The following is a 12,024-nucleotide window of genomic DNA, read 5'->3' as shown; positions in this document are numbered from 1 at the left end:
CTACCCTCTGGGACTTCAGGGCTGAGAGCAACCTGTGGGCACTCCTCCCAGTAGGAGCTGGGTCTATGCCTGGCCTTATGGGGGAGTGGGCTTCCTTGGCCTGCAAGGCCTGACCCTGGGAAGCCAGGGGTGCAATTTCACTTATATCCACAGGAGGCGCCCTTGGTTTTTGCTTATTTTCTGGGTCTGGAAGAAAACAGAGGCAGGGCATTACTTATGACCTTGGAGGTAGGTACCAGGCACTGGGCCGTGGGCTTTCACTGCCATTTCTCATTTAACTTAATCTTCACATTCAGCTGCAGCTTTGGAATGATTGAGCCCATTTTCCATGTGAGATCACCCAAGCCTGAGGAATGACAGGGTTCCCGTTTGGGCGGGTGTGGTGAGTTAGATAGATTCATCAAGCCCATTTCTGGGCTTCTATGGGAGCCGCAGAAAGCTGACGTTGAGGCTGGTCTGGTTCTGGTGTCAGCCCTCCAGGCTGATGCAGGAAGTGCCCTGAACTTGGTAAGAAATCTTGTAAATTTCATGCTAAACTCTTCCTCGGGCAGAAAAGCGTATGCACTGTGCACCGATGTCAGGAACCACAAGTGCCTGTCAACAGGTGTGTGAATGCATGGGGGGGGGGGGGTATAGTCACATGGCCGACATGTAGCAAAGGGAGAGAAAAACTACCACCACCTGCAACAAGGTGGATGAATTTCACCCGCAGGTGGTGGTGAATGGTGCTTATCGTGTCAAGTGAAATAAGCCAGACACAAAAGAACACATGCGGTATAATTCCATTTACTTATTCCATTTATATATTTAAGAAAACCAGGCAAAACTACTCTCTGTTGTTGGCAGTCAGGATGGCGGTTACCATGAGGGTGGTGGCTGGGAGGGCCTAAGGGGATTCTGGGAGGCTCCTCATGTTCTGCTTTGTTGTTGTTGTTGTTGTTTTCAAGTTTACTTACTTATTTATTTTAAGAGAGAGAGAGAGAGCACAAGCGGGAGGAGGGGCAGAGAGAAGGAAAGACAAAAATCCCAAGCAGGCTCTGCGCCATCGGTACAGAGCCCGATTTGGGGCTGGAACTCACAAACTGTTGAGATCATGACCTAAGCCGAGGTCAAGAGTCAGACGCTTAACCAGCTGCGCCACCCAGGCGCCCCTCATGTTCTGGTTTTGATCTTGGTGTTGGCTCCTGCGTGTGTTCATTTTGTGAAAATTCCCAGCATTGGACACTTGCAGTTTGCATGCATTTCTGCATGCATGATCCACTTCTGTCTACAAAAACAAAAGCACCTCCTGTGCCTGCCCACCACACTGGAATAAAAGCCAGACTCCTTTCTGTGGTCCGTAAGGCCCTGCTGGTCTCTCCGACCTGTCCTATCGTCCTCCTCCTCACCCACCGATCTCCCGCCTCTCAGGCCTTCTGGTGTTCCTGACACCTGCCAAACCATTTTCCACCTCAGGGATTCTCGCTTGCTGGTTCCTCTGCCTGGAAAGCTCTTTCCCTGCTCGTGCTCCCTCTATCCCCTCAACATCACCCTCAAGCAGTCACCTCTACAGAGAGGCCCTTCTGACTACCCCACAGAGAATCCTCCACCCACAGTCATTTCCTTCAAAACACCAGCCGTGATCTGCAATTATTTCATGTATTTGTTTACAGTTAATTTTCTGCCTCCCCCACTAGACTAACAGTCGCAAACACACGGCACAGTTACTGTTTGCCAAGTGTTCCTCTAACATTGTATTAAGGCATTGAGTCCCCACCCCAACCCCATGGGGAGACACTACTTTTAGGCCTATTTTACAGTTGAGGCAACTGGGGCTCAGAGAGGTTATGAGGTTACATGTAACTTGCTCATGGTCACACAGCTGAAAAGCAGCAAAGCTGGGGTTTGAACCCAGGGAGCCTGGCCCCGGAGTCTCTGCTTCAACTCTACACTTTGACAATGTTGCCTATCTTCTTCCTTGTAACCTAGCTGGGATGGTGCCTGGCATACAGTAGGTACTCAATCAATGTTTGCTATGTGGATAGTAAATGAACGAATGAGAGAATGAAGGGTTAGTGGAAAGTGGGGGGGAGGGGCTTGGATCCCAGAGTGGCTGTTGAGGAGAGGAGGTGTGCGATGGTATTTGGAGTCCCAACAGCAAGCTAACCAGGGAACTGAGAGCAGTTGGAGGTTCTGATACAGTTGGAACTAACTGCAAGCCGTGGTCAAGGCCAAGGCCTTACCTGGGTCTGGGCTCAGGCACATCTCCTGCCGAAGTTGAGCCCACTTTCAGCTTCCCCTACAGACGCTGCAAGGCACAGAGGTCTGGGGCTTTGGTGTCCCCTCAATCCTACAGTCCACACTCTGAAGGCCCTGGCTCTGGAATCGTGGGTCTCCACTGTGGATGTCCTGGGTGTCACATTTGCTCCCATTCGGCTATTCCCAAGAGTCCCACAGCTGTTCGGACTCCCTCTCACCCCACCCCCAGAAGCCAGGACCACCCCAGAAGAAACTCCCAGTTCTACCTGTGAGTTCTGGAAAGTTCTCTGTGCTTGGTCTCAGTTTTCCCATTCCCTTCCATAAACTGGGATCATCTGTCCCGATATCACCAACTGTTGTGAGGATTACATGGTGTAACAGCCAAGAAAATACTTTGCTTGAATCCCAGTTCGGTAGGATCACTTCAAGAAAATATGGGGGCAGGTAACAGCGGCGGCTCCCATTGGCTGAGGGCTTGCTGTATGCCACTCATGCGCCCCTTTGCTGCCCCTCCAGCCTTGTGAGGCTCATCCCCGTCTTGCGGATGAAGGCACTGAGCTCAGAGAAGGGAAGCCACTTGCACATAATGGGAATTCACGTTTACATCTGCCTGACCTCAGAGCTCATGCCCAGGGGCATTAGGGCTGAGCCCGTCCAAAAATGAAAGAGTCGGGCCCTCGGAGGTGACAGGTCTCAAGATGCAGGGCAAGGAGTGGCCAGCCAGGGCCTGGACAATGTAGAGACGTGCTGGGTTCCCTGCCAGGACCCCCAAACCGGCTGGCTGGATTCATGCCTCCCGTTTTCTCATTCACTCTGTCACCCTCTAAGGCTGATGGGGGAAACAGGCAGAGCGCAGGAGAGGAGTCATGCCATGAGTTAACGGTGGATGGGGGTCGTGGCACTCTGTCTCCACCCCCACCTCCAAAGCCCAGGCCCTGTAGGGTGCCCGGTGCCTCCCCCACCCCTTTCCCAGGCTACCCACCCCTGGTGCCCTCTTGGCCACACCCTGCTCCTTCCGTGGCATCTCCCACCTCAACCTCCTCGTTGCCTTGGCGGACTACAGTGCTGGTCTGAGGTGCGAAGGCGAGCTGGGGACACCATTAGGGGCCCCAAGTGCTTAGAGCTAGGGGGACCCACTCGGCATTGGGCGGGCACCGAGGCTTCTTAACCCCTCGGCCCCAGTGGCCCCTGGGTCTGGGCAGGGTGTCGCCACAGACGGTAGCTGGGAGCCAGGATGGTGGGGGATGTGGAGATGTGCAGAGTAAGCGGCAGCAGAGGAGGGGCAGAGCTGGCGGCGGGGGCGGGGGGGGGCAGGGTGCTGAACAGCAGGGGAAGATCACGGCCCCCACAGCCGTGTTAGTGATTTTCAAACTTTATGCCCAGAACCCTTTCTTTATGAAACAAATCAAAGGGATCTGTTCCCATTGAAGCCAGAGCTTCCTCTCCATCCTGGGGCTCTGGGAAGCATAATCTGAGGTTCAGTTCACTGAGGTCTATTTTGGGGGTGCCCAGGTTGTAGCTGAATAATGGCCCTCTGAAGATGACCATATTCTCATCCCCCAAACCGTGAATATTACCTCCCGTTGTAAAAGGGAAGTTGCGTGTGTGATTAAGTTAAGGGTCTTGCGATGAGAGTATCCTGGATTATCACCGGGAGCCCAGCGTGATCGCAGGGGCCTTTATAGGAGTGAGGCAGGAGGGCCGGAGTCAGAGAATAGGCAAGCGACAAAAGGCCAAGTGATGCCGGGCCATGAGCCAAGGAATGAGGACAGCTTCTAGAAACAGGAGAAAAGCAAGGAAATGGATTCTCCTCTCAAGCTTCCAGAAGGAACTAATCCTGCTGAGATCTTGATTCTAGCCCTGTAAGACCCAGTTCAGATTCCTGACCTCGAGACTGCAGGAGAATAAATTTAAGCCTCGATTGTGCAGTAATTTTTTATTTTGTGTGGCAAAAGGAAGCTAATGCACCCAGGAGGGTCTTGAGTAACCAGCTTCAGGAAGGCCAGAAGCAGGCGCGGGGAATGGGGGGGGTGGGGGTGCACTGCCTTCTGCAGAGACGTCTGGGAAGAGGGCTGGCTTGAGGGTGAATCAGTTCCCAAGCTTCTGGTGGCTCTAGTATTCCGCCATATTCTGGGATCATGTCGCTCAGCATAGCAAGTGTGGCTTATGCCCTGGCCAGGGACTCCCTGTCTTCTCCTCTATCTGCTGCTTTCCTGGACCCAGGAAAGGTAGGGCCAGCCAACGGGTCTCCTGAAAGGAGGCAGACAGGGCCCTGCCCCCGGGGCTTATACTCTAGTGAGGAAGATAAGAGGTGAACAAGCAAGGTAACAAGATACTTAACGGATTTTGATAACTTGACCAGTAAGCAGGGTGACGTGACAGAGAGTGGCTAGGTGGTCAAGGAAGGCTTCTGAGGAGGTGACATTTGAGCTAGACCTACAACGATAGGACTCTGGGGCGGTCCAGGCAGAGGAAACATTGAGTGTCAAGGCCCTGGGGCAGCGGGGAGCCTTGTGCGATCAGAGGGCCTGGCAGGTTTAGGCAATGGCGATAAAAGTCCCCTCAGAAGGAGCAGGGACCACCATGATCTAATGTCAGTTTTCGTGACTTCTTCTCTGGCTACTCTGGGGAACAGGGATAGAGGGCAAGAGTTTGGAAGCTATTGCAGGATTCAAGCAGAGAAGGTGAGAGCTTGGAACCGAGTTTTTGTTTATTTTTTAAATATTTATTTTTGAGAGAGAGTGGAGGGGCAGAGAGAGAGAGGGAGACAGAGGATCCGAAGACAGAGGGAGACAGAGGGCTCAAACTCCTGCTCTGTGAGATCATGACCTGAGCCAAAGTCGGATGCTTAACTGGCTGAGCCGGAACCGACTTTTGTCAGGAAGAGGAGAGGACAGATTTAGGGTCTATCTTGGGGGCACAACAACCAGTTAGGAAGAGAAGGTGCTGTCATTCCTTCTACGCCATCCATGAGGCTCATAAAATAGAGTGTAGTTCCGGAACAAGCTTGCCTCGGGGAGGTTCTGTGATGCCCCTTTTTGATAATATGTGCCACTTAGAGACTCTGTCTTCCCCGTTTAAAGAAACACTAGTCTAGCCTCTGAAATGGCTGCAAAGTTATTTACATTTTTCCAAAAGCTTCTCTAGAAAATGCCAAAGAAGTGCATAACGCCCAGCAAAAATCCCTTCTTCCCGTCTTCTCTTACCCATGCCTGCTGCTCCCCAAATCTCTCTCTACCTGGCTCCAGACTGCTGAGTGCTCTGCTTGGGGCTCTCGCACCGCCTGCCCTCACCCTGCCTTTTGGTGCAGATGATGTTTCTCTCCAGCCACGAGCTCCTCAGCTTCCCAGTGAAATCCAGCCAGGCCTCCCCTGCTTTCTCCAGCCCCCCTCCTCCCCATCCTTGCACAGTTTTTTTCCGCTCACGTACAGGGAGGAACTTTATAAAGATCCAAACGCGAAGGGATTCCAGTAGTGAAAGCCACAACAGCTGGGATCTGTCAGGCCTGTTTCAAACCCTCTTTATATTTTCACGATCTCATTTAATCCCACCAGGTTGATGCTATAATGAACTCTTTTTGCTGACAGAGGACCCAGGTCCAGTGAAGCTGAAATCACGGTCCATGTCGAGCCCCCGTACCAGGCCCCAGATCCTGGATGCTGCCTCTTTCCAAGAAGCCCCTTAACTTCCCTTTGTTCCTAGCTGGGGATCGCATCGTACCCGAGGGCACCCACCCTGCCTGATCCTGCATGCCTCCCTCATCCTCGTCAGGGTAAGGATGTGTCTCCAGCACAGCTCCTCGGAGAATTCCCCACTTGGGTGCAGAGAGCATGAGGCCAAGGGGCCGGGACCCAGGTTGGGGAGGGCCTGGAGATGTGTGTTTGGGGGCAGGGACTCGATCTCCCCAGCTCCACTGTTGTAACACTCCGCTCAGGGGACGATGAGTCTCTGCACCCACAGGACACCCAGGCTGCCTCATTCATGCGCAGTCCAGAGCCTCTTGGTTGAGGGAGCTGCCACTGACGTTAGGGCAGAGGAAATTCAAGTGAAAGTGTAACTCTGGATGTAAGGCGAGGTGGGGGGCCCTCTCCAGCCACCCAGGACGTGCCCACAGAGACCTGTCTGCCGGCCACTCTCCCCTGCTGGGTATCTGTCTGTCCGTCTGCCTCTGTGGCTTGGAGGCCCAAGTTTGCTGTGACTCTTCCCACCTCCCTCTTGAGGCCCACGTTCACCGGCTGGGACTGTCCTTGCATTACTCCTGCCCCTGTTTTAGGCATTCCCAGCTGCCAGGAAACACCACTGTAGGAGGTGTTCCCAGATGCCTGTGGAGGGCAAGACAGGAAGCTTAGGCCCATCTGTGTCCTCAGACGCCCATGACAAACCTTGTTGCTGCCTCCATTTGAATGGAAACAGCTGTGTGACCAGCCCAGCACCCACCCCTTTCCTTCCCCTCAGCCTTTATTCTCCAGCCTGGGTCTCACCCACAAGGCTCCAGGTTCCCACCAGGTCCCAGGTGCCAGGGACATGCCTCGCTCACAGCCCGGCCTCGGTGCCCAGGCAGAAGGCAGGCTGGCAGGGGGCCCTTCTCTAGCCATCTCCAGAGAAGCTGGTGCTGGGGAGGTAGGGAAGCTAGCCCGTGGTGTCTGTGGCCCCCCATTCCATCCACTCAGCCCCCCAACCTCCCAGGTATCTGCTCTGGGCACACTGTTTGGATTCCCAGTCACTGAGTTCATCAGTAATGTCCTCCCAACAAGCACTGTCTATGGGGATGCAGAGGTGAAGGCGACACTGTTCCTGATCCCTGAATGCTCCTAGGCTGGTGGGAGAGTGTAGCTGCATGAACTGTGCAACCCCCCCCCCCACACTGCCCCCCAAAGATATGTCCGAGTCCTAACCCCCAGCACCTGTGAATGTAACCTTTTTTAGGAATCAGGTCTTTGCTGAGATAATTTAGGATCTCAAGGTGAGATTGCCTTGGATATAGAGTGAGCCCTAAATCCGATGGCTGGGGGCCTCTTAAGGGAAGACCACAGACACAGAGACACAGAGAGAAGGCCGTGTGAAGACGAGGCAGAGGGTGGATGTAGAAAGCCCAAGCGAAAAAAGGGTTGCTGGTCACGACCAGAAGCAGGGAGAGAGGCTTGGAAGAGAGTCTCCCTCAAGCCTCCAGAGGGAACCGAACCAGCCCTAACAACACGCCGATTTCAGACTTCTGGCCTCTAGAACTGTGAGAGGATAGACTTCTGTTGTTTTAAGCTGCCAAGCTTGTGGTCATTTGTTATAGCAGCCCCTAATACAGATGGCACGAACCCCAACCTGTGCCAGGGCACCGAGCAGAGTGTCACGGGAGTCTGGGGGCGGAAAGGCCCAGAGAAAGCTTCTCAGCCAAGGCCGCACCTAACATGGGCCTGGAACCACGCAGGGAAGAGAAGGGTCGGGAGGACCTCATACTTGAGGGTCCAAGGCAGGACCATCTGGTGTGCTCAGCGTCCAGCTAAATGGCTGATGGGGCCTCGCCCCAGGGAGGGAGATTGTGGGCCAGGAGCCCAGGGGGAGTGAAGGGGATGAACCCAAGGCCTGAAGGCCTTGAATGGCAGGGTTGGGGCAAAGAGGAGAGAGGTAGGAATCTTGGCTGAAAACCAGAAAGGTCTGGATGGCTCACTCAGCTCCGGAAGGGCTGTAGGGAGAAGAGGGAGGTGTGATCCAACTGCGCCTTGAACACCACCTGTCAGAAGAAGCTTTGGGAAGCAGATGTCAGCTCAGCAGAAACAAGAACTTGCTCACGGTCAGAGTCTCCCAAAGCGAAAGCATCCCCAAGAGGCACCAAGCTCCCACCAAAGGAGAACATAAATAAGAGACCTCAGCACTGGATGGGGTTTGTTACAGGTGATCCGTAAGGGCCTCTTTCCGTCCCGAGACCCTATACTTTGCCTGGCTGGGCCTCTCTCCCCTCCCCGGCAGCCAGCCTTGGGTCTCTCCCTACCCCACCCAGTGACTTGATTACCCTGACCTATTCTGGCTCAAGCCACCCACACCCCCTTTCCTGCCAGACTCTGGAGCCTGTCACCTGGGAGACATAGATCTCATCCCCTGAGGCCCAGAACTCAAGAATAACAAGTAGATTCTTGCTGCCACTTCCCAAAAGAAAGGCTGACTCGGGGCGCCTGGGTGGCTCAGTCGGTTGGGCGGCCGACTTCGGCTCAGGTCACGATCTCGCGGTCCGTGAGTTCGAGCCCCGAGTCGGGCTCTGTGCTGACAGCTCAGAGCCTGGAGCCTGTTTCAGATTCTGTGTCTCCCTCTCTCTGACCCTCCCCCGTTCATGCTCTGTCTCTCTCTGTCTCAAAAATAAATGAGCATTAAAAAAACATTTTTTTTAATTAAAAAAAAAAAGGCTGACTCTCCTGGACCTCAAAGCCCCAACTTCTGTCCCAAGGGTCCCTTCTCCTTGGGGAACAACCACTTCAGCCCCCTTTTAGCATGTGCCTACGTCACACTAAGAATCTTCCATCTGCTAACCTTCTCCACAACCTTCAGAGGCAGCATGTATGGTTCAGAGCACCAGAGTCACCATGTGACCGTGGGTTGAGTTTCTTGACCTTTTCTACGCCTCAGTTTCCTCAAACTGCCAAACAACCATAACTGCCTCCTTAGACAAGTTAGAATCTGGAGTGTGGCTCTTGTAAGTGATGGCTCTTATCATTTTTGTGGCCCATGGTGCTGATTTCAAGGCTCTTTTGCCCCATTCCCCTGCTGGCATTTTAAGCGCCTACATTTTCAGATGAAGGCTGGTCTGAGGGCCCATGAATGAGACAGACCCTACCCTCTTGAAGTTCACAGTCTGACAGAGGAGGCTAACTTGTAACCAAGAAGGACAAGACAATGTGATAAGGGAGTACAGAGCATGGTGGGAATGTAAAGGAGTGTGGCTCACCCAATCTGAGGGGGAAGGGGTTCCCAGAGGGCTTCCTGGAGGAGGGGACCTTTAAGCCAAGACCTGAAAGATGACCAGGCATTGGCTAGGCAAAGCGGGTGGGATAAGGCATGCCGAACAGAGGAAACTGGGCTGAAAAGAAGGAAGCTCAGTTTGCTGGGCTGTAAGCTCCATGAAAGCAGGGAGGGGGTCTGATGTGATCAACCTTGCATGTTCAGCACTTGGAATGTGCCCAGTAAATATGTGTTGAGGGAATGAAATTCAATTGGGGAGGGGAAAGGAGCAAGATGGGGCTGTGGAAGTCGAGAGGGGCCACGTCGGGCCTTGTGGGCTCCAGTAATGTGGACTTTAGCTCAAAGGCTTAAATGCACATTGCAAGGAATCTTTTTGCTGGGATGAGAGGGATAAGTGGCTGCGGGGCAGATCTGGAATTTTCTGCCACCCAGCACTAGCACCTGGCTTCAGCTCCAAGGCTCCAGCCTACTGGCCCATCCAGTCCTGGGGTCTCCTTCCCTGGACCTGGGCTTTCCCTTGCCTTCTCCTGCCCTTGACCCCTGGCTGGCACTCTTCCAGGTGCCTCACCTTTCCCTTGATCATGGACGGCCCCAGACTCTGAGTCTCTGTCTTTACCAGTAGTCCAGCTGCTGAGGCAACTGGCGGCTGGGTCTCCCTCTGCCTTTTGCAGTTGGTTTCTTGCCACTAGGGACCCTACCTAAGAACCTCACTTTTCCCACCTATACAATGGGCACTCCTCATCTTTGCCATCTCACAGGCTTGCTGTGAGGAGCCATGAGATGAGGGGGCAGCCCCCAAGAAGTGTGGGGCACGAGGTCAGGCCGGTCCTGCAGGCCCAGGCTCCCTCCATCTCCAGACCCTGCTGGAGGAGGAACAGTGTCATGAGAAGACAGTCAAGGCACATTTCTTAAGCACCTGCTATGTGCCTGGGCCAGACTGGGAGACAAGTCCCTTACACCTAATGAGAGTGTTGATTTCACAGGAGGTTTGTCACCAAGGGTGGGATTGTGACAGGGGACACTGTGAGGTTCAGAGCATGAGGCTCCCAGAGGGCCGAGGGGCTGGGGGGAGTTCTGTGGGAAGCTCTTCAAAGACAGCCCAGTGCCTCCAACGCAGTTTGAAAGGGCCTACAACACCTGATACCTGGGGGAAATTATTGCCCTCAAGTGAAGAAAAGAAAAGCAGAGTTAACATTTGATCGAGCACAAATATTTTGTCAACTAGTAAACTGCACCTCAACGTAGCGTGGTAAAGAATCCTATTTACTGTGACCTGAGGACACAGTTGGCATGACGGGTTGTGGGATGCTGCCTTCAGGAGGAGAACCTGAGGCTTTAGGAAAGTCTTAAGTGACCTTGGCCCCCAAGTCCTTTCCCTACTTCATCAGGCCTGGGGTTCCCTTGGCTCAGCATGTTTGGGGGTGAGACCAAAAAATGTGTGGCACCATCACCAACAGACCCTGTTAAAACAGGACAGAAGAATCACAGGGATGCACCTCCCAAACTCTCCCCAGACCCTGAGCCATAGCTGAGGCCATCTTCCCCCAGAATGCCCAGAGAGGGGCGTCAGGGCCTCGTAGGCAAGAGCAGGATGCGAGGCAGTCACAGAAAGCATTTAGAGGTGGTGGCAGGTGTCACCGGCACCTGGCGGCAGGTGGCAGGTGTCACCGGCAGGGTGCTGGGCAAGCAGCTAACACAGAGCCAGAACAGTCCTGGTAAGACAAAGGGCATGAGCCCAGGAAGGAGTCTAGGAGACCTAGGGTTCAGGGGGGCTGGCACCGCCCACCTCCTGCTACATCACAATGCCTACTGTCTAGACTGTGACTCCTCCCTTGCCTCTAACCTGTCCTATCCACCCCTTAGGACCCAGCAGGACAAAGGTGGAGCCTGGACTTGGGCAAGGTGACTAGCTCAGAAATCATGCCCCCCCTCCCCCTCGATGGAGCCTGGGATAGAGTTGGCCTGGAGGCTTCCAAGGGGGAGAAATGAACGAGTGAAGATTCTTCTTCTGGGTAATTCTTAAGACTGCTTTTTCTTTTTCTAGCCTGGGAGGTGGCAAAATATTTTCTCTTAATGTCTTGGGAAGCCAGAAATCAGGTCAGATATTTTTGTAGTATTTTCTCACTTGTACCTTCAGTTTTTTGTCTAGCCCTCCCTGTCCCTCGGGCCATACATTTTAAACTTCAGTCATAATGCCTTAGTAACTATTCCCCACATGCACCAAATCTTTCTTGCCTCCAGGTTTCTGCTCAATGCAATTCCTTTGGCCTGGAATGCCTTTTACCTGTTTCTCTCCATATAAAACTCCTCTTCATCCTTCAAAACCCTCTCCTGCAATGCCTTTCATAACTGTTCCACCAGGTCAGAGATATGGCAACAACCTAAGCATCTGTCAGTTGACGAATGGATAAAGAAGATGTAGAAGACAGGTACAATGGAATATTATTCAGCCATGAGGAAGAAGGAAATTTTGCCATTTGTGACAACACGGATGAACCTTGAGGACACTACGCTAAAGACAAATACCATATGATCTCACTTATGCATGGAATTAAAATAGCCAGACTGGGTGCCTGAGTGGCTCAGTCGGTTAAGCCTCTGACTCTTGATTTTGGCTCAAGTCATGATCCCACGATGCATGGGATTGAGCCCCGTGTGGGGCTCTGTGCTGACAGCATGGAGCCTGCTTGGGATTCTCTCTCTCCTTCTCTCTCTGTCCCCCTCACAAATAAACAAACAGACAAATAAGCAAATATTTAAATAAGCTTGTAAAAAAAAAATTAGCCAGACTCAGAGATGCAGAGAATAGAGTGGTGCTTACCAGGGCGGGGGAATGGGGAG

The 12,024-nt window shown here is 53.1% G+C and overlaps 1 long non-coding RNA gene across 1 annotated transcript; it reads left to right on the top strand.

Annotated features, from left to right (window-relative positions):
• The first annotated feature begins 11,006 nt into the window (after window positions 1-11,006).
• Window positions 11,007-11,785, top strand: LOC122482854. The gene is made up of 2 exons (XR_006297229.1): window positions 11,007-11,195; window positions 11,545-11,785. It is a non-coding gene; the product is annotated as an uncharacterized LOC122482854 (long non-coding RNA).
• Window positions 11,786-12,024: the final 239 nt, after the last annotated feature.

The sequence above is a fragment of the Prionailurus bengalensis genome, chromosome D1, assembly GCF_016509475.1.
Source record: "Prionailurus bengalensis isolate Pbe53 chromosome D1, Fcat_Pben_1.1_paternal_pri, whole genome shotgun sequence".
NCBI classification, from domain to species: Eukaryota; Metazoa; Chordata; class Mammalia; order Carnivora; family Felidae; genus Prionailurus; species Prionailurus bengalensis.
The sequence above is the reverse complement of the archived record's forward strand: the minus strand, read 5'-3'. Positions and strand labels throughout refer to the sequence as shown.